General features: G+C 45.0%; 1 protein-coding gene across 3 annotated transcripts in view; it reads right to left on the bottom strand.

Moving 5' to 3' along the window:
* The window catches only part of LOC310875082 (zinc finger MIZ domain-containing protein 1-like), a 235,131-nt gene that overhangs the window by 153,492 nt on the left and 62,930 nt on the right, over positions 1-18,709 (bottom strand). The window lies entirely within an intron of this gene.

The raw sequence follows: 18,709 nt of genomic DNA, 5'->3' as shown, positions 1-18,709 counted from the left end.
TAAGAGTATGAGTATTCAAAGTGTTGCATGAAGTCAAAGCGCAATAAGTCTAGTGTCCCAAGATACACTTACAAGGAAAATCATGCAGGATATGTTCCCATTTCAGAGCCATGTCATGTTATTGAACTATTGGTCAGCATTAACAAGCCTATTTTACACTATTTTACACAAATAGCCCACTCTACATGCTCACCACAATGTGTTGTGAGCATGTAGATTAAAAAATAAATAATTATCACACTCGTGTGAAGTGAGGGGTGCACTTATCATCAGACATCACATTTATCCTCAATATGTACTAGGGGCTGACCTCGATTAGTCGAATAGTCGACCAATCGATCGGAAACGGGTCTCAGTCGACTGACCACCTCTTAGTCGATGTTCATTAAAAAAAAAAGAAGAAAAAAAAAGGGGGGGGGGGGTTTGCCCCAAAATATTGTATATAAAAATTAAAAATACAATATTTACAAAAAATATACAAAAATATTGTATTATTCCACTAGGTCTGTGGGGGGACATAAACACATTTGAACATTCTGACTGTTCAAATCTCCAATGTGCATGTGGGAGTGTGTCCTGCCTGTGTGGCAATGTGCCACTGCCTGTGACTTGAATCGCACAGTGCGCTGGCCTGATAGACTCCAGAATCTCAATCTCACCTGCTGTGCTCAATCTGGCTAATGACAAGCCTCTCAGTCGATATTAGTCGACTAACAGCAAATGTATTCATCTATCAGTCGACTATACAAATCCTTAGTCGGGGACAGCCCTAATATGTACTTTGCTCATCGTGTTTGTGTTCACACAAACAGACAAAGCTGGGACATTTTTGGGGGAGCTATAGTGTAGATTTTTTTTTTTTTTTTAAGATATTTTTTTTTGCGGCTTACGCCTTTTTGTTGGTTTTTTTGAAGGGACAGACAGTAGGCTGACAGGAAACGGGGAGAGAGATGGGGGGAAGACCATGCAGTAAAGGCCCGTGTCGGGCTCGGGAGTCGAACCCCGCGGCACACTGCGACTGCATTACCAGTCGGGGTTGGCCCAGACGGTTTACGCCACCGCCTGGGGCCTATAGTATAGATTATTGTCCCCAACACAAACATTAAATGCCATTGACAATGAATGGAGAATGTACGTCATATGTAGACGAGCAAATCGGCTATTTCTGTCCCTACACAGAGATTAAATTCCCCATTGTCAATGAATGGATGATGTACGATGATAAGACACCCCTCACTTCACACGGGTGTGATTTCTCTTATATACCGGTAGCTTAATTAATGATCAATAATCTAAATCTGGAAAGAAACCAATGTAACTGCAGTTTTGGAAAATATTTGCCTCTGAGATGTAGCAGATGAGAGTACAGTAGTATAATTAATCCAGAGATGGAAATAGTGCTTTGAGTAAATGTACTTAGTTACTAATAGTATCCACCACTGTTGGGACCCCTCTCTCTCTCTCTGCTTCCTTTCCCGTGCTCTTGGCCAGCTGAGCAATCAGGTCACCTCTCTTTCCCGTGTCGCTTCTGGTCAATTGTTCTATTCCTCCTCCTCCCCCTCTCTCTGCGCCTCTCTCTCTCTCTCTCTCGTCTCTCTCTCTCTCTCTGTCCATCTCACTCCTCTCCTCTCCACTTCCACTCTGTGCTACAGCCCGCAGCTGTCACAAAACTGATGTCATTTTTTATTTTTTTATTTTTTTTAATAGAAGATTGGTGTCAAACTTTACACCAGTGAATACAAACGTAAAAGTGTGCCACGTTGGTTCCGTTTCATCTAAGCCGGAACACGATTAACTAAATGATCATGAAAAAAATAAACATGCTCTGACAATGCTTTCTCGGCCGGCCCACCCCTTCTAACCAATGAAAAGTGGGACCGCAAACGGCGCTTTAGAGATGTCCAAGTGGGCCCTGGTGGTCCAGAACCACTGAGATGAGTCCCTGATATTTTCTTTCCCCCCATACCGACTGACTTGTTTAGCATGTTGCATCAAATGTCATTTGACAGATGTTTAAATCCGCTAATGGAATGGTGGAACCAGCTGAGGAATGGTTTCCGTCGCTGAAGGTATAGCCCTACGGTCGGTGACTCCGGCTAGCGTCGAGCGAGAGAGAAGTCTATCCTCCTCTCCGATAGTCTCGCGAAGCCAGACAACTATTCCACAATCTCCGGATGCTATATAGAGATTTGGAACTACACCTCCCGAAAATCAGAGTCATCCGTTTGTCATTTCCGTTCACAAAAATTTAAATATCCATTTCTGCTAAGCAATAAGCTATATATGCTTAGATGATTTTGATAAATATTAGGATAAATGTGCACAAAATGGAAGTGTGGAGGACTGTATGACGGAAGCGTTCATATTTTACTCATGATAGCGCTTCTGTTGCTCCAGACGGTATGACGGAAGCATTTGAAAACTGCGAGAGGCAACAGTCTGACTACTTCTCTCTGAACCTCTGTGAAAAATCATAAAACAAGAACACACGCTGCACGGGGGGAATAAAGCAACCACGATAGAGCTACCATTTCAAATTGCCTGTTTTCCATTCATGGCGAGCCACGCTCCCTTCTTGTTTATCCTGACGGCGGACAAAAGAGAGAGCACAGGAAGCACACAAACATGTCCTTTTAACCCCTCCAAACCGGCCAATCAGAGCAGAGCACACGTCAGTATCAGTTTGTTAACTGTAAGCACTAAGCAGAGTTGAATCTACACCAAAACCTACGTCTGGATAACAAAATCACAGATTCAGCCCTGAGGGGCTTTGAGCAGAGGAATCCACTTTGCTTTATTGGCCTATGCGGGAGAGAGAGAGAGAGAGAGAGAGAGAGAGAGAGTGCACAGAGGGAAAGATAGATTGGACAGTTGAAAACCAGTGGAGGAAAAAGTACTCATGTTTGAAAGTGTTACATATACCGGGAATCAGTACTGCGATGCAGAAACTATTTCCATCACAAGTAAAAGTCTGGGAATTCAAAATGGGCTTGAGTAAAAGTACTTGTACAGCTTGTATACTGTATAAATGGGGGCTATTCTCTGATTTAGTCAAGGTTCCATTTTGACACGACGTCTGAGCTTTTTGTAACTCCTTAATTGTGACGTGCTCACTGCTGTGTGAGCTTGTAGATCGCCTATATAGGGGACACCAGGGTTCATGTGGTTGGGGGCAGTGGTTGTTTTTGGCAGCAAATCTTTATTTTAGTTTTAGTCATAGTCTTTTGAATATTTAGTTTCAGTTCCATTTTAGTCACCCGGAATGTCTTAGTGTGTCTAGTTTTAGTCGACTAAATATCATAAGATTATAGTCCACCCAAATCTACAGTTGATTTAGTCGACTAAAATGTATTTTTGTCGTCGTAATGACTGATTTTACACTTGCTGAAAATAGCCGATCTACAAGCATATATTCAGCTCACAGCTGAATATATGCTTTAGCCTTTCACGGCAAACGTTTTGAACTCAAATCTTTGCTTCTGCAAAATAAAAATAGTTTGCGGATCACTGACATATAGTTTTTTATAAAAATGTGCCCTTTCGATTTCAAACACTGCATGTGAAATGACATTAATGACACCGCCGTTACCGCGCGCCGCGCGATCAAAGAGACGCCTCAGACGTCGGTGGTGTGCAGTTATTTATGAGACGACTGGTTGTCCAGACCTTGGAATAGCTGCCGGTTGGCCGTGTGACGGAACACTGATTATAGGCCATTTCTAGGCCAGCTCGTAATCGGCGTCCCAAGTTCCAAATCAATGACCTACTTCCACCAAGCAACGCATACTGTACATATCTGGTGCACATACTGTGTGTGGGCTACTGCATACATGGGGCAACTGGAGGCCCCCACCTTCACTTAACCCATTTTGACCTGAGATCAGATTAAAGAAATGTCTGTTTGAAAATGACAGTTTTTCTGAAAAAAGCTATGTTTCTATGTCAGTCGTTCTTCGATTTTTCAAAAATAGCAGACCTACAAGCTCGTAGCGCGCCACCGATGAGCATGTAGATCTGCTATTTTTCAAAAGCTAAAACACAACATAATGCTAACACCAAAAGGCGTACCTGCCCAAAATGGGTTAAGGTGGCCCCGCAGGTTAATATCATAATACTGATATACTATTGATTTGTAAACAATGGACCTGCTTAAAATTACTTCAGTCTAAAATTTGTAGCTTAATGAGTCAGGATTCCAATTGAAAAATAGGAAAAAAAATTATAATAGCCCAAAATATTGAGCTTGTAGATCAGCTATTTTTGCTACGGCAGTAATATGCAAATATATATATATATATATTATATTATATAGTGTCCTATCCATCTTCAATGTTTTCCCACCCCTGCTGTTACTGTATGCAAACGTCCACTTTCAACCACTTACATTCATACGTATATGTAGGCAAATAATGGTGCAAACTGCACGCGTGCTGCCTTGTGGACGTGTGACTCAGGGAAATAAGGAACCTCGTGCCACAGAGGTGCTGTGATGATGTGGTGTGTATTTCCTCATCTATAGTCTAGTCGTCTTTGACACTCTGTTGCGACAAAAAGGTCCCATGTGTTGGTATTTACGTATTTAAAAACAAGTCCGGCGAGGGCTATAATTTTGGAACAAAAAAGCAGAAAGAGCGCAGGCAGGCAGGGAGGCAGGCAGGGAGGCAGGCAGGCAGGCAGGCAGGCAGGCCTCCCCTGTTCTGTTCAGGCCTATTTGTGCTACTGTGGACACGGGGCGGGGCAGCGAGGGGGAGCGCGGGGGTCATAACGTCAGCGGCTTCACTAGTGAGAGTAGATCAGATCTGACCTGGATAAAGTGGAGGGGGAGTGCTGGCTGGGCGCTGACTAGCGGGAGGGAGGGAGGGAGGGGGGGGTCTGTGTGTGTGGAAATGTGAGCGGTCGGTGTGGTCTCTCTCTCTCTCTCTCTCTGCGAGGCTCAGTTAGGTCTCTCTCTCTCTCTCTCTCTGCGAGGCTCGGTGGAGGTCTCTCTCTCTCTCTCTGCGAGGCTCGGTGAGGTCTCTCTCTCTCTCTGCGAGGCTCGGTGAGGTCAGGAGGAACGCTGCCTGCTGCACAGAGAGCGAGCACGGCCAGGATGACATTCCACTTCTTAATGCAGGGTGGGCTATTTACAGCCTCCAACGCCAACAACCGGCACCCTCCTCCTCCCTGCTGCCTCTGACAGCCCCAACCCCCTATTCCCGACCCCCCCACCCCACACACACACACAGCCTGCCCCGTTCTTCTCCCTTCACCCCCTTGAGCACAGCGTCGCAGACAGATGGAGATAGAGGAGTCATTTTTGAGGGGCGCCATATATCATATGCACAGCTTTGTGTGTCTGTGTGTGAGGTAAAAATGAGGACAGAAAAGTGACAGTCGGTGTCATCCGCCTGTCAGTGTGTGCGCCTGTCTGTCACACACTGACCCGACTGCAAGCTGCTGATGATAGAGACGTAGGTTACAGGCAGGCTGAGTTAGTCAAAACGCCATCGAGGGGGGGGGGGGGGGGGGGGGGGGGGGGGGGGATGGGCCTTGGGAAACCGGTCAGATAAAGTGCAGGGTTTTAAAGTGCTTAATTGGAGTGAGATTATTGTTCCTTGGCAGTGTGGCTGCTGTCCTTGCATCACACACACGCGAGGCGCGGCACACGCACACGCACACACACACACCACACACACGCACAACACACACACACACACACAGAAAATGCAGGCGAGATGACAGGAGATAGAGAGAGATGATCTGCTACAGTGCCAGCCGGAGGTTCCAACCCAAACCACAGTGTTTGTTGTGCAAGTAATGTGGTATTCTACTTTACACCACTGAGCCACCGGGGCCAGCCTCGGGGATGCTATATTTGATTCGATCTATATTAATGCTCTCTCCATTTCTGTGTGTGTGTGTGTGTGTGTGCGTGCGTGTGTTTTGAAACACTGCTTTGAGAGTTACGCCCACAAATAGGAAACGATTCAATTTGTGGTTAGGATTACACAATATACACATTTAGACAAATGACAGATTTACAAGATCATCGCAACGAGTGAGCGTGATGCATTGTGAGCTTGTAAGATACGCTATGTACAGCACAGTATATAGTTGTGTGCTTGTATAGATCTGCTATTTTCAGGGTTCGTGTTAGGCAGGATAGTGTTAGGCAACCCAAAAACATTGACGTCGTCCTCACTAGCGTAGTAATACAAACGTGTGTGTGGTGTGCGCGTGTGCGTGCGTGTGAGTGTGTGCGGTTGGTACATGCGTGTGTATGCACATGGCGCTTGAATGTGGGCCTGTTCTCGGGGGGAGCATTGATCGGGGCGTAATGACTTTTGTGGGAAGGCTTCTCTCCACAATGGACAGCCTGCCTTCTGCCATACTTGTTATCAGCTTCAGACACCATAGGAGCAGAATATTAACATGCTAGGCAGCATCCAGGGGTAATCCTTCCCTTTCCCCCCCGTCCTACAAGCTACATCAGGTTTTTGTCATTGAATCAGGGCAGAAAGCCCATTATGGAGAAATGATATATAAACAAATCAATTTCTCAGTGTTCATGCATGGTTTCACAAAACCATTCCTCGAGCCCAGAGACACAGAGAGAGAGAGAGAGAGAGAGAGAGAGAGAGAGAGAAAGAGAGAGAGGAATAAAATGTTACTTCCAGAGATCCGTTTGGCTGAGTCGCTGCTGAATGTTTGGATGTTGTTTGATAAAGTGCTGGTGAAGCCGCAGATCCCTATTGCTTTATCAATGGACAGAAGGATGGAGTTAACCATTCACCAATAAGGCTTTACGTTTGCTTCACTTTTTCACCAATACAATAGCAGATCTGGCAAAGCGTGGTGACGTGTGTGGATCTGCCGTGATGTGTGTGTGTGTACTAGTGTAGATGTGCTGAGCTTGTAGATCGTCATTGGAGTTTCAGGCCTCAAACGGCAGCTCTGCGTTTCTGAACCAATCAGAACGTCGCATCCCTTCAGGCGATGGGACGCTAGCTCTGCTACACCCACGACGCATGGAGTTTGTTTGTTTACAAGTCAGACAGTCGGCCAGTTCTACCACTTTACTGCTATGTGGCTTAGTTATAACATATGTTTTTCAAATACATATTTTAGTGTGATGATTAAGTTTTAAAACAAGTAATACACTGTCTGGATGTCATCGTGAATGAGATTAAGGGCGCGTTCGGAAATAACTGTGGAATGCAAACTAATAGGCGAGTGCGCTCCGGGTGCTGCATGTATTTAAGTAGTTCTGTAATCAAAACCACCTGTGTTTGAGGACAACGCAGCAATAGGAATCAAACAGGTGAATTTAATCTAGATTCAGGAATATGCATGTGAGCCTCTACATGTCATCACACAGCACGGAAGTAATTAAAATTTGATTTTATGGACTTTTGATATAAAAATACACAAACTATTACCCTTTTTTTTGGCATCCATTGTTAGGTCTAAAAGTGTGAAAAATGTATTTTTAATTTCACTAGGTATTTAATCCTGCTAGACCAAATGTGTTATTTATTTTGTGTGTTGAGTGTTGATGTGATGGGGGGGGGGGGGGGGGGTCAATGACAATGTGGAGCCAAGACAACCCCTATCATGGCCAAGGGGCATGGTGGCCTTTCTGCATGGTGAAAAACACCAGAGACTATTAGAGGTAAATGGACTCTAGTTCCAGTTGACCTACATCCCCCCACCACACCCAAACACACACGCACCAAATTATAATTCCAGCATACATGTTGAGCTGCTGAATTTTAACATTATGCATCACACTGTGAAATTGCGTCGAAAATTGTAGCTAAGAAAGAAAGAAAGAAAGAAAGAAAGAAAGAAATTACTGATGATGATGCTGATGATGCAACAAGTCATTCATGTAAATGGTTTGGAAATGAACCGCTCGAGAAACGAATAGCGAACAGAGCTGATCTACAAGTTCACAATGTGTTGCATGCATGCATGGCGACGTGTTTGTGGATCTGCTACTTTTGATATTATTCATTTTGAGAAAAAAATAAAAACTTGATAAGATATACGAAGAGGAAACAGTGTACTATAGATAATATATTTGTCATTGATATAGGTTTGTTTTTGTTTTTTTGCAAGAAAACACCCTCATTTTTCAAGGTTTTAAAGAAAGCATTTTTTTACGTACTTTTTCTTCAAGTTCAATGTTATTTTATCATTACATTCTTCATTTTTGGCCAATTATTTGGGGGGCCCCACTTGCAATATCCTCACGGCCTGCCGTCGGGGGCCACGTCCAGGCCCCGCAGGTTTGGTGACAGACAGTGGCTCTGGAAACATTCAATCATTGTTGTTGCTGCATCATCCACCATTAAAGCCTGTGAGCATCCATTGAACCCTCCACTTCAACACTTCAAATCAATGCTTTAATTATGATGCCTTAATGCGTGGCCATCCTCTCACACACAAAGTCCAGCATTATAATCACAGCTAGCTGCTCCCCAAACACCAACAGAAGACATTCCAGCGAACAGACATTTGCTTAGGAGAGGGAGCATAAATGCGCCTTAAATATGCCTTTTAATTTTCTTAATGTCAAGGACAGAGATTAAATTGGATTTCATTAGCAGTAGAGTTGAGAGATAATATGACAAATCTGTAGTCAGTGCAGCCTGGGCCCAGTGCAGTGCAGTGCAGCCTGGGCCCAGTGCAGTGCAGTGCAGCCTGGGCCCAGTGCAGTGCAGTGCAGCCTGGGCCCAGTGCAGTGCAGCCTGGGCCCAGTGCAGTGCAGTGCAGCCTGGGCCCAGTGCAGTGCAGTGCAGCCTGGGCCCAGTGCAGTGCAGTGCAGCCTGGGCCCAGTGCAGTGCAGTGCAGCCTGGGCCCAGTGCAGTGCAGTGCAGCCTGGGCCCGGGCCCAGTGCAGTGGAGGCTGGGCCCGGGCCCAGTGCAGTGGACCTGGGCCCGGGCCGGCCCTGCATGTGATCATGTGACCATGTGTTGGTTGGAGCGGAGCACACTGGGCAGATTGTTTGCATGTTTGCTCAGCAGCCACGATAAGAACATTTGGTTATGGAAAAATAACAAAATGTAAACAAAAGTGGAGACTTTCTGAATCTCTGCCTCAACACTGACTGCCTGCCTGCCAGGCAGGACCTGCCACTATACGCCAGTAGCGATGTAGTGGCGATATTTTCATGATTGGCTATGGCCTCTAAGCCAATGAGAGACTAGCCCTATGGGACACTAAATCCCACGGCCACCTCTCCTCCTCTCCCCCACCGCACCATGACTAGAGACTGCAAACAACACTACAGAAAGCTGACATATAATGACTTGAGTATGCATTAGGACATGTCAGCCCCCATTGGATTGCATTTTTTTTCTTCATATCTCTGGGATCTCACTCTAATACACTGTAAAATCCAGTGTCTATTTAATTCTGAGAGTGTACAAAATTTGTACACACTCAGAGTTACAGACGCATGCATAAGGGACTCCTGGTGGACTGTGTGTGTGTGTGTGTTTGCTTCCGTGCATGCATGCGTGCATACGTGTGCGTGTCTGTGTCTGCATGTGTGTGCACCTGTTCTCATTGCATTAGCATAATGCAGATGCTCACACAATCTCTCACCTTACTGTTGCTCAGCAGTATATATAGGCTACAGTAGATACAGTATGATTGTGTGCGCACGCACGCACGCACGCACGCACACACTTGAACAGGATTAACTGTGTTTCATAGCTGCTCTCTAACTAAGCCACTGTTGTCGCTGCTGTCTCTATCACTCTCCAACGCAATATTGCCATTGCGTAATCCACAATCAACACCATTCTACTTCTACAGACCTGTAAGGGTCCATGTTGGACCCCCGGTGGGCCCCTACAAATGAACACAAAGGTGTTTGTGAGAAAGAAGAAAGAATGGTGCATGGGGGTGATGCAAATATTATTCAATTTGAAGATGTTAAAAAAAAAAATAACCAAACAAGATGCATCTGTAACTCGTGACCTGCATGTGACACTATTACACACAGTGTTGGGTGTCGGGAGAGTAATAATAATCTTACTTATTACAAATTACTCCTTAAAAAAGTAATAATATCATATTACTTATTACTTGGAATCAAGAGTAATATATTATAATACATATTATATTACGTACCCCTACTTGTTAATCGCAATTATTTGTATGACAATTAACCCATTCAAAACGGGAACCTCTTTTGGTGTTTTAAGCATCATGTTATACGTTAGCTATTGAAAAATAGCAGATCTACAAGCTTGTAGCGCGGCACACACGTTTTTAGCTCAAATCTTTGCTCCCTGGAACAACATATTTTCAGATGGGGGTCCGCGGCCAAATACAGATAATTGTGTGGGTCCTTGACATGAAAAAGGTTGAGCACCACTGACATAGAAACATGTATATTTTTTTAAGAAAACTTTTTTTTAATCGGCCTCAGGTGTAAATGGGTTTATCGTTAACCTAAATTCCTTAATGATGCCAGGTGCCAGGTGCACTGCACACGTCAACACGTTGCAGTGCAATTGATCCCGGCTCCTCCTAAAAAACAAAAAAGAAGCACTGTACTTGAGTAAAGATACTTTGCTATACCTTCCATATACCACTGGTGAAATATCAAGAGGAAAACCTCACAACTGACGGCTCTAAAGAATCAGGCTATCCCACAGAGCAGCGCAGTGTAAACAGCGGTGGCAGAGATGTAAACATGGCGAGGGAAAGCTCTAAACTCTGTTTAAAAAGCCATCCCAGGGTTTTTACCTCTCCATTTCCCCATACTATAAATATTTAAACTAATCTCATTACCATTTGTTCGTTCGCTCGCTTGTCTATTTGAAAAGTCTCGCAATGTCCCAGATTGCAAAAGATAAGATCTGGAGAATGGTTCATGAATAAAATAATGTCCTTGATAAAGTGTGTGACAAATTAAAAAGAAAAGGAAAATACTCTAATCCATCCCTTTGTACGTGTTGCCTTCTGTCTGGCACAGAGGGAGTAGAGTTGTGTGTGTGTGTGTGTGTGTGTGTGTGTGTGTGTGTGTGTGTGTGTGTGTGTGTGTGTGTGTGTGGATGTGTGCATGATCATCTTACATCACAATTAATGGCTCACAGAGTGAGATGCCATTATAGATGTTATACGCGAAAGGAAGCAGGCTAAACAGGCAAGCTGCCGACGTGAATAATTAATTGGTCCGGTTGTTGTTGTTGTTGGTTTGAAGGGTGCAAGCTCGGCGTACAGCACCCACGACATGCATCTGTTATGATTGGCAACAAGGAAGGTCGACTTCTTCTTAGGAGACCCACTTAATATCCAGTTATCCACCAGCAATTACAAGCTACCATGAGGGTCTTGTTGCATGTTATTTAGAGCCACGACTGATGCCAGGTTGTTGTTGTTTTTTGGATGGGGATCCGATGCCAATTGGAAGAGTCCTAGACCAGCGATTAACAATGTTTTGACTGATATTTTGTCAAAAATTGCAAGATTCTATAATCAATTTGAAAAAAAAAAAAACCCACAAATAAACGTTTTGAAAATAATAGTTAGCCTAACTTTAATTACACAATGACAGATCAACTGAACATCATCAAGTTTTTTTTTTTCTACTTCCGCATGAGAACCGTTACTGATAAAATCCGGCCCCTAATGTAATAATGTTACAGGGAAACACACTGTACCTATAATGTAATAATGTGTTCAACAGGTATAGAGGTTGTATTAATGCCAGGTTTCTCTGTAGCTGGCCTGTATCATATCAGCAGGCAGAACGAGGCCTTGAAGAACACACACAAACAAACAAACAAACATACAAACAAGCCACTGCCTGGGACTGATGATCAGAGCACTGGACAACAGACATGCTCCCAGAAACCCATGGATGTGCGTGTGGTCTCTGAATGCTGTGTGCACGCGTGCACGTGTGCGCGCGCGTGCGTGTGTGCGTGTGTGCGTGTGTGTGTGTGTGTGTGTGTGTGTGTGTGTGTGTCAGGAGCGGACAGCAGCAGAATAGCAAATCAAGGTCTGTCCGCTTGGAATGACGACAAATATCACCTCCAGTGGTGGAAAGTAACTAAGTACATGTATGTACTGTACTTAAGTACAATTTTGAGGTATTTGTACTTGATTCGAGTTACTAGTTACTTCGTAGATTTTGATTATGTTTTGCAAAACATACAGTACATTAACCACTTTAGCCCCTAATATACAGTATATATATATATATATACAGTACATTTCAGCCATTTGAAAATAGCCGATCTACAAGCTGCAGATGTGATGCTACGCATCGGCCTGGTGGAGACAAAAAAAAGGGGGAAAGGAAGAAGGAAGAAAAACGATAGAAAAAGCCCCAAACAGCAGAGCAAACAATGAGGCCAAACAGACTCCGAGATGGAGACGCATGCAGACTCCCAGCAGTCAGTTGATCCATTGTGGAGGCAATACAACACAATCACAACAACGCAGCAACACAACAGGTCCAGTTTCCCAGTGAACAGTGCAGTCACCATCACCGCATGGTCGAGGCACAGCGCCCAGTCTGTAGCACCAGACCACACAGGCATGTGACCAGCTGTCTGTCTCTCTCTCTCACAGCTACTGTACCAACCTCCTGGCACCGAAAGTAACTAATTGCAATTACTCCTAAGTAACGTTTTTTTTTTTACTTTACTTGATTATGTTCCCGTTTCATGTGGTACTTTTCTGACTTCACTACGATTATTTGATCGCTTAATTGTTGCTAGTTGCTTTGCAGATTTGTATTATTATTACAAAATGTAAGCCCTATTTTTATACAATTTTCGACAATTCAAACATAGCACATCTGCTGTTTTTGAAAAGAGGGTGGAACTATATTTATATGCCAATTATTTATTTATTTGATTTACTTTTACTCAAATAACATTGTGAATGCAGGTAATGTAACTGTGATTTAGTGTTAATCATATTGTGTGGTGTTGCTAGTATCTCATCTGTTCCTCCTGCAGGAGACTTGGCTCAGATCTGAGCACCGTTTGATTTGGCGTCAGACAGGAACCTGTCGCGACCGCACGCCGACCCCGAACAGGGCTCGAACCCACGACCTTCCGCGTGAAAAAAGACGCATGCTGTTGTTGCTAGCGTTTAGCTAACGGTGTAAGTAACAACAAATCAGAGTACTTCTTCTTCCACTATAGCCCCGGTCAGTCAATAAGGCACAACAGGGCCAGTCTAACAGACATGTGACCAGATGTCTGTCTGTCTATCTGTCTGTCTGTCTGTCTCACACAACCAGCGCTAGTGTCCAAACCGCCAGTCGCACGCACGCACGCACGCACACGCACACGCACACGCACGCACACGCACACACACACATGCACACACACACGCACACACACACACAGGGAGTGCTGTATTCAAACGCTTCAAGGCCGTGACCACATAATAAGTGGTTCTCAGCTCACTAATGCTCAATGCTCATCATTATAAGATGACACAATCTCTGTCTACTCACTCTGCATCTCATTGGTGGGCCGTCTATTAGAAACCTGCCAACCAGTGACATCATCGGGAAGGGATTCCAAGCCAATATGAATTATTACTAGCCTTTCTCTTCCTAGGAAAGTTAGCATGCTTAAACAAGTAGAGCTTGTAAATCTGCAAAAAACAAAACTAAATGCAGCTTAATATGTTGTACAAACAAGTGTACCATATGAGGCCTTTGAAATTACAAAGCTTTCGAGCCACTCGTGACTGCTCTAATTGTTTGTAACTACAGTAAGCATAGCACGACATTGAAGGCAGCGACTAAGCTACTAGCTAGCAGGTGTTTATGAGTCTGTAAAAACCATTAGGAAGATCGAGGGGTTTGTGCAATTTTACAGTTACCATTGTCTGAAGGGTGCCAATGATATGGACATCACACATGCAGCGCGGGTGTTTGTGTGCGGGCGTCACACAGGCCTCGCTGAGGACACTAAAATATCCCTGCAACCTCCCCCCCCCCCCCCCCCCCCCCCGACACTGACAGGGAGGGATACATGACACTGCGCGTGCAGCTGTCTAAATATTGCTTCTCTCTTCTCTTCCTCTACATCTAGCTACAGCTCTCTCTCTCTCTCTCTCGCCCAGCGCATGCAGGCGCAAAGTGTTACTTACTCAAGTACTGTACTGTACTACTACAGTTTTAAAGTACTTTTTTTACTTTACTTGAGTATTTCAAATTATTTTGATACTTCATACTTATACTACTACATCTCAGAGGCATGATAATGTTGTATTTCTTTGGCCATACAGTATTATTACTATATCTATAAGCCAATAAGCAAATTCTGAAAAATTTTGAGTACTTTTACTTTGGTACAGTATACTACAATGCCAATGCAGTGGCCGGGTCTCAAGTAAAGCCTTGAGTACATGACACACAGAGTATTTCTACATTGTAGTATTGCTACTTTTACTTAAAAAACCCCATCTAGTAGTACTCGTTCCACCTTTGCTCTCCCCAGTCCCCCCCCCCCCCCCCCCCCTCTCGCCTTTTCTGTCTGTGTGAGCATATGGACATTTTAATCTGGCGACCGGGCGGTGAGGTGCGGGCCGGGGTCAGTTTGGGAGGGGGCAACTGTTGAAGCGGAGCAAGTGGGGATGTCCGCATTTGGTGCGCCGTTGTGTCAACAAGGCCAAGGCGGGTGGGGGGAGGGGGGGAGAAGACGCCTGGGAATAACTAACATTCTGCAGGCCGGCTCGGACCACAACGGACCGCTCACTTTCAGAAGCAACCCCCCACTGCCCCCCCACCCCGCCCCCCCCCCCCCCACACTCCTGCCTAGACCACCTGTGGTGCCACGTTAATGTACCGCCATGCTTGAGCACTATTCACCGTTGATTGGCACATCGTTGCTATAGAGTATGAAACCTCCTATCTCCATATTTTAATATATACATATTATATATTCACGCCCTACTTGATCTTACTACAGCGTCTCACGAAAGAAAGCATCAAAAGTAGCAGATCCGCAAGCTCAAAGTGCGGCGCAAAGCGACACGTGTCGAGCTTGTAGATCTGCTACTTTTGATATATTTTGGGAATTTTAATCCTGAAGGTTTTGGACAGGTTTTCACCCGACAGAAACTAAATAATATCTAGAATAATAGGACGTTCCCCACCAAGCACCGACTGTGACTTTAACTATTATTGTTCGGCCCAGGCCGTAGCGTAACGGTCTGGGCACCGGACTGGTGATCCAGTCGCGGTGTGCCGCGGGTTCGACTCCCGGACCCGACACGGCCTTTACCGCATGTCATCCCCCCATCTCTCTCCCGTTTCCTGTCAGCCTACTTTCTATCCCTTAAAAAAATCAATAAAGGCGTAAGCCGCAAAAAAATATCTAAAAAAAAAAAAAAAAAAACTATTATTGTTCACCACTGTTATCATCATAATACTGTACTCGTGGTGTATACATTGGCCATCCCCCCCCCCAAATATTTGCACCGAACACAAATTTCCAGATGGGGGTGGTCGGGTCCACACACACATTGTGTAGGCCTACATATATCAATTTGGGGAGTGCTTGACATGAAAATGTGGCATGGGAGGAGAACCCAGCGGGTTTAATAGAGCCATTACAAGTCCTCTCTTGCTTCCTTTCCCATGCTGGCCCAGCTTGCAGCGAGCGAGCGTCCCCAGGTACATGAATGTTTCATAGCCACCCTGCCTGCTCTCTTACTCAGCCGTACGGAGCCTATCTCCCGTCCCCAAGGAAGCCCCACTCACTCCTCTGTCAATTGCACTCACTTACACCTCGGCCTCCGTCGCCATTAGAGGCCATTTGTACTAACTCTGCCCACACGGTGGAGTCGCGCGCTGCCGAAAACAGCCGACCTACTAGCCCCATGCGGTCCCTCAGTCCCTACGCTCATTTTGTAGCCCCGAGATGAGGTCCCACCGTCTTAGCCTTCCATGGCGTTTCAGAACCAGCGCATGGTTTCAACTATATGAACATTTCTTACCCTTTTCTGCACATCGTATCCAAAGAGTTAAGGTCCGATAATGAGCTAAACTAATTTAACTTTATTCCCGGACAAGTCGAATGAACTGAAAGTCAGTTGGAAAATCTAATTGCGACATTCGACTAGGAGAGGCACTAATGCTGTCTCCGGCTGCAACTTCCTTAAAAACATGGCTATTTAAATGCTCGTTTCAATCCGTAACTTGGACTGGAAAAAGTCAAATTAGTTTAGCTCATTATTGGACCTTTACTTTTTGGATGCGATGTGCAGAAAAGGTTAAGAAATGTTCCTAGTGGAAACCATCCGGCGGTAAACTAGAACTGTCAGCCAGCAAACTGGTGCTCTGAGGACCAACACAAGGGCATCGATCACGAGGACGTCCAACACTAACATATGTGGATGTACTCAAGAACGAAGCACCAACGAGCTGGCCGGATGTATGGAGAACCAGGATGACTGGAGGCGACGATGGAGGGCTCGTCTGAGGACGAACTAGAGAGATTATATCCATGCACATATAAAAGGCATGTTGTTAACTTAGAACTGCATGGTATGGGCCGTGGCTCAGCGGTCCAGGCACCTTGGCTGGTAATCCAGTCTGGCAGTGTGCCGCGGGTTCGACTCCCGATCCCGACGGCCTTTACTACATGTCACCCTCCATCTCTCTCCCCATTTCCTGTCAGCCTACTGTCTGTCCCTCCATAAAAAATATTAAATAAAGGCGAAAGCCACAAAAAAATACAAAAATACAAACAAAAACAAACCTAGAAGTGCATGTCGTCGCTGCCGGCTGGAAACCTCGTAATTGTATGTATGTGGTTTTTTTGTATCCTTTTTTATTATTGTAACATAGTCGATCTACACTCCATGGTCGTGAGCTTGTAGATCGGCTATTCTCACAACTTGTGTGATACTCCTATATGTCAAAGTATAGGGCATCAATTTATGAACAAATAAAATAGACAAACATTTGAAACATGGACATACAAGTTTTCAAGCTGTGCGCTACAACCAGCATGGGGGGAGGGGAGGGGAGGGAAGGGGGGGGGTAGGAGGAGCATTGACAAGCCAACAGCGTCTCAATGCCAAGTGTTCTTAAGACATATTACGCTCCGGCTATTAATTAATTTGTTGGCTTGTGAAGCAGAGCATATTAGGGCGATTCATCACGGACAGGAAATTGACAAGCTATCCGACGCCGGGCCAGGGTCTCAAAGGCATATCAGCTTTACTTTTTAGATGAAAGGAACTTCATTTGTCCAATAGTATAATAAGCTAATAGATGAAGTCTTTATTAGTATGGCCATCAGTGGCGGATGGTGACTACCAAGTACATTTACTCAATGACTGCACTTTAAGTGCAATGTTGAGGAGCTTATTTACTCTAAAAGTATTTGCGAGTTCACACGCTCAAAGCACATGTTGTACATCTGATATCTTTTGCAATTATTAAGAACGTCTTGAAAGCGTGCAAACTGCTACATTTGTAGAATTGACCCTGGTTCTTAAATTGTTTCAAACATAATATGCATTTAAGAATTATTGAATGCTTTCTTTAGCTATTCAAAAATAGCTATCGTGTCACATGGCTAAATATATAGCTGTGATGCAACACTAGAATAGCGGCCTGAGGGACTCCACACCACAATGATGTGGGCTTTTTTATTATCGCCGCTATGGCGTGGGTTACAGTAACGCTTCTGATGAAGTGAAAGTGAAATTATATCGATCGGCAATTTAGTAATGGCCGATCTTTATTTCCGGTCATTTTGACACCTTTTTTTCTCCAGCCGGCGGTGACATCAGGACATTAGACTGAACCTGCAAAGCATTGCTGGAGCTGCCGTCCTCATGCTGTCACAGGTCAAATCAGAGCAGCGTCCCGGCAGGGGACAACATCTGTCCGGGACGGGACACTTTGTACCAGCCTCAGTCAGCCCGCCTGTCCATCACACATGTTTTGGCATGTCACCAACTATCAGCCAGGGTTGGGCTTATCATGCCCTCTGAAGATATTCAGCAGCATCGGCTTGCACGCACGTGTGTGTGCATGCGTGCGTGTGTGTGTGTGTGTGCTTGCGTGTGTGTGTGTGCACTTGTATTACTATAGTCGAGAGGGCCAATCATCCGCACAAGTGTGTGGAAATAGAATTTGAGAAATAGAGCTGACATTGTGAGGACAGTTTTCCTGGTCGTCACAAGATAAATGTTTGTTTTATGGAGAAGACAGATATGGCTGGGGAGAGGTTAGGTTTCGTAGGGTTGTGGTTAAGAGTTGTCCCTATATTTCATACTGTCACACACACACATGCACACACACACACACACTGAAAAATAGCTGATCTACAAGCTCACAGCTTGTTGATCTGCAACAAAAAGAAAATCCCGGCTTATTTTCACTGCCCGTCCTATAATTTGATGTCCTCAGTCCTCACAAGCACATTAATACAAACCTGCGTACGTGTGTGAGTGTGTGTGTGTGAGAGTGTGTGTGTGTGTGTGTGTGTGTGTGTGTGTGTGTGTGTGTGTGTGTGTGTGTCCGTCCGTGCTCACGCGCGCTGCGTTGCGTGCGTCTGTGCAGCAAAGAGACAGCCGGGAACGCGGGGATGATGCCATGTCTATTTTTAGCCCCAGTACACTGAGTTCTCCCTGGGTGTTGTGCTGCACTGTTCCTATCCTAGGACAGACTGCCGTGGCCGGGTCATCCAGCCAACGCTACGCTACGGCGGCGGCACAGAGA

This window comes from Protomyctophum parallelum (genome assembly GCF_964188405.1).
Source record: "Protomyctophum parallelum genome assembly, chromosome: 17".
NCBI lineage: Eukaryota > Metazoa > Chordata > Actinopteri > Myctophiformes > Myctophidae > Protomyctophum > Protomyctophum parallelum.
This window is presented reverse-complemented; position numbering and strand designations above follow the sequence as displayed.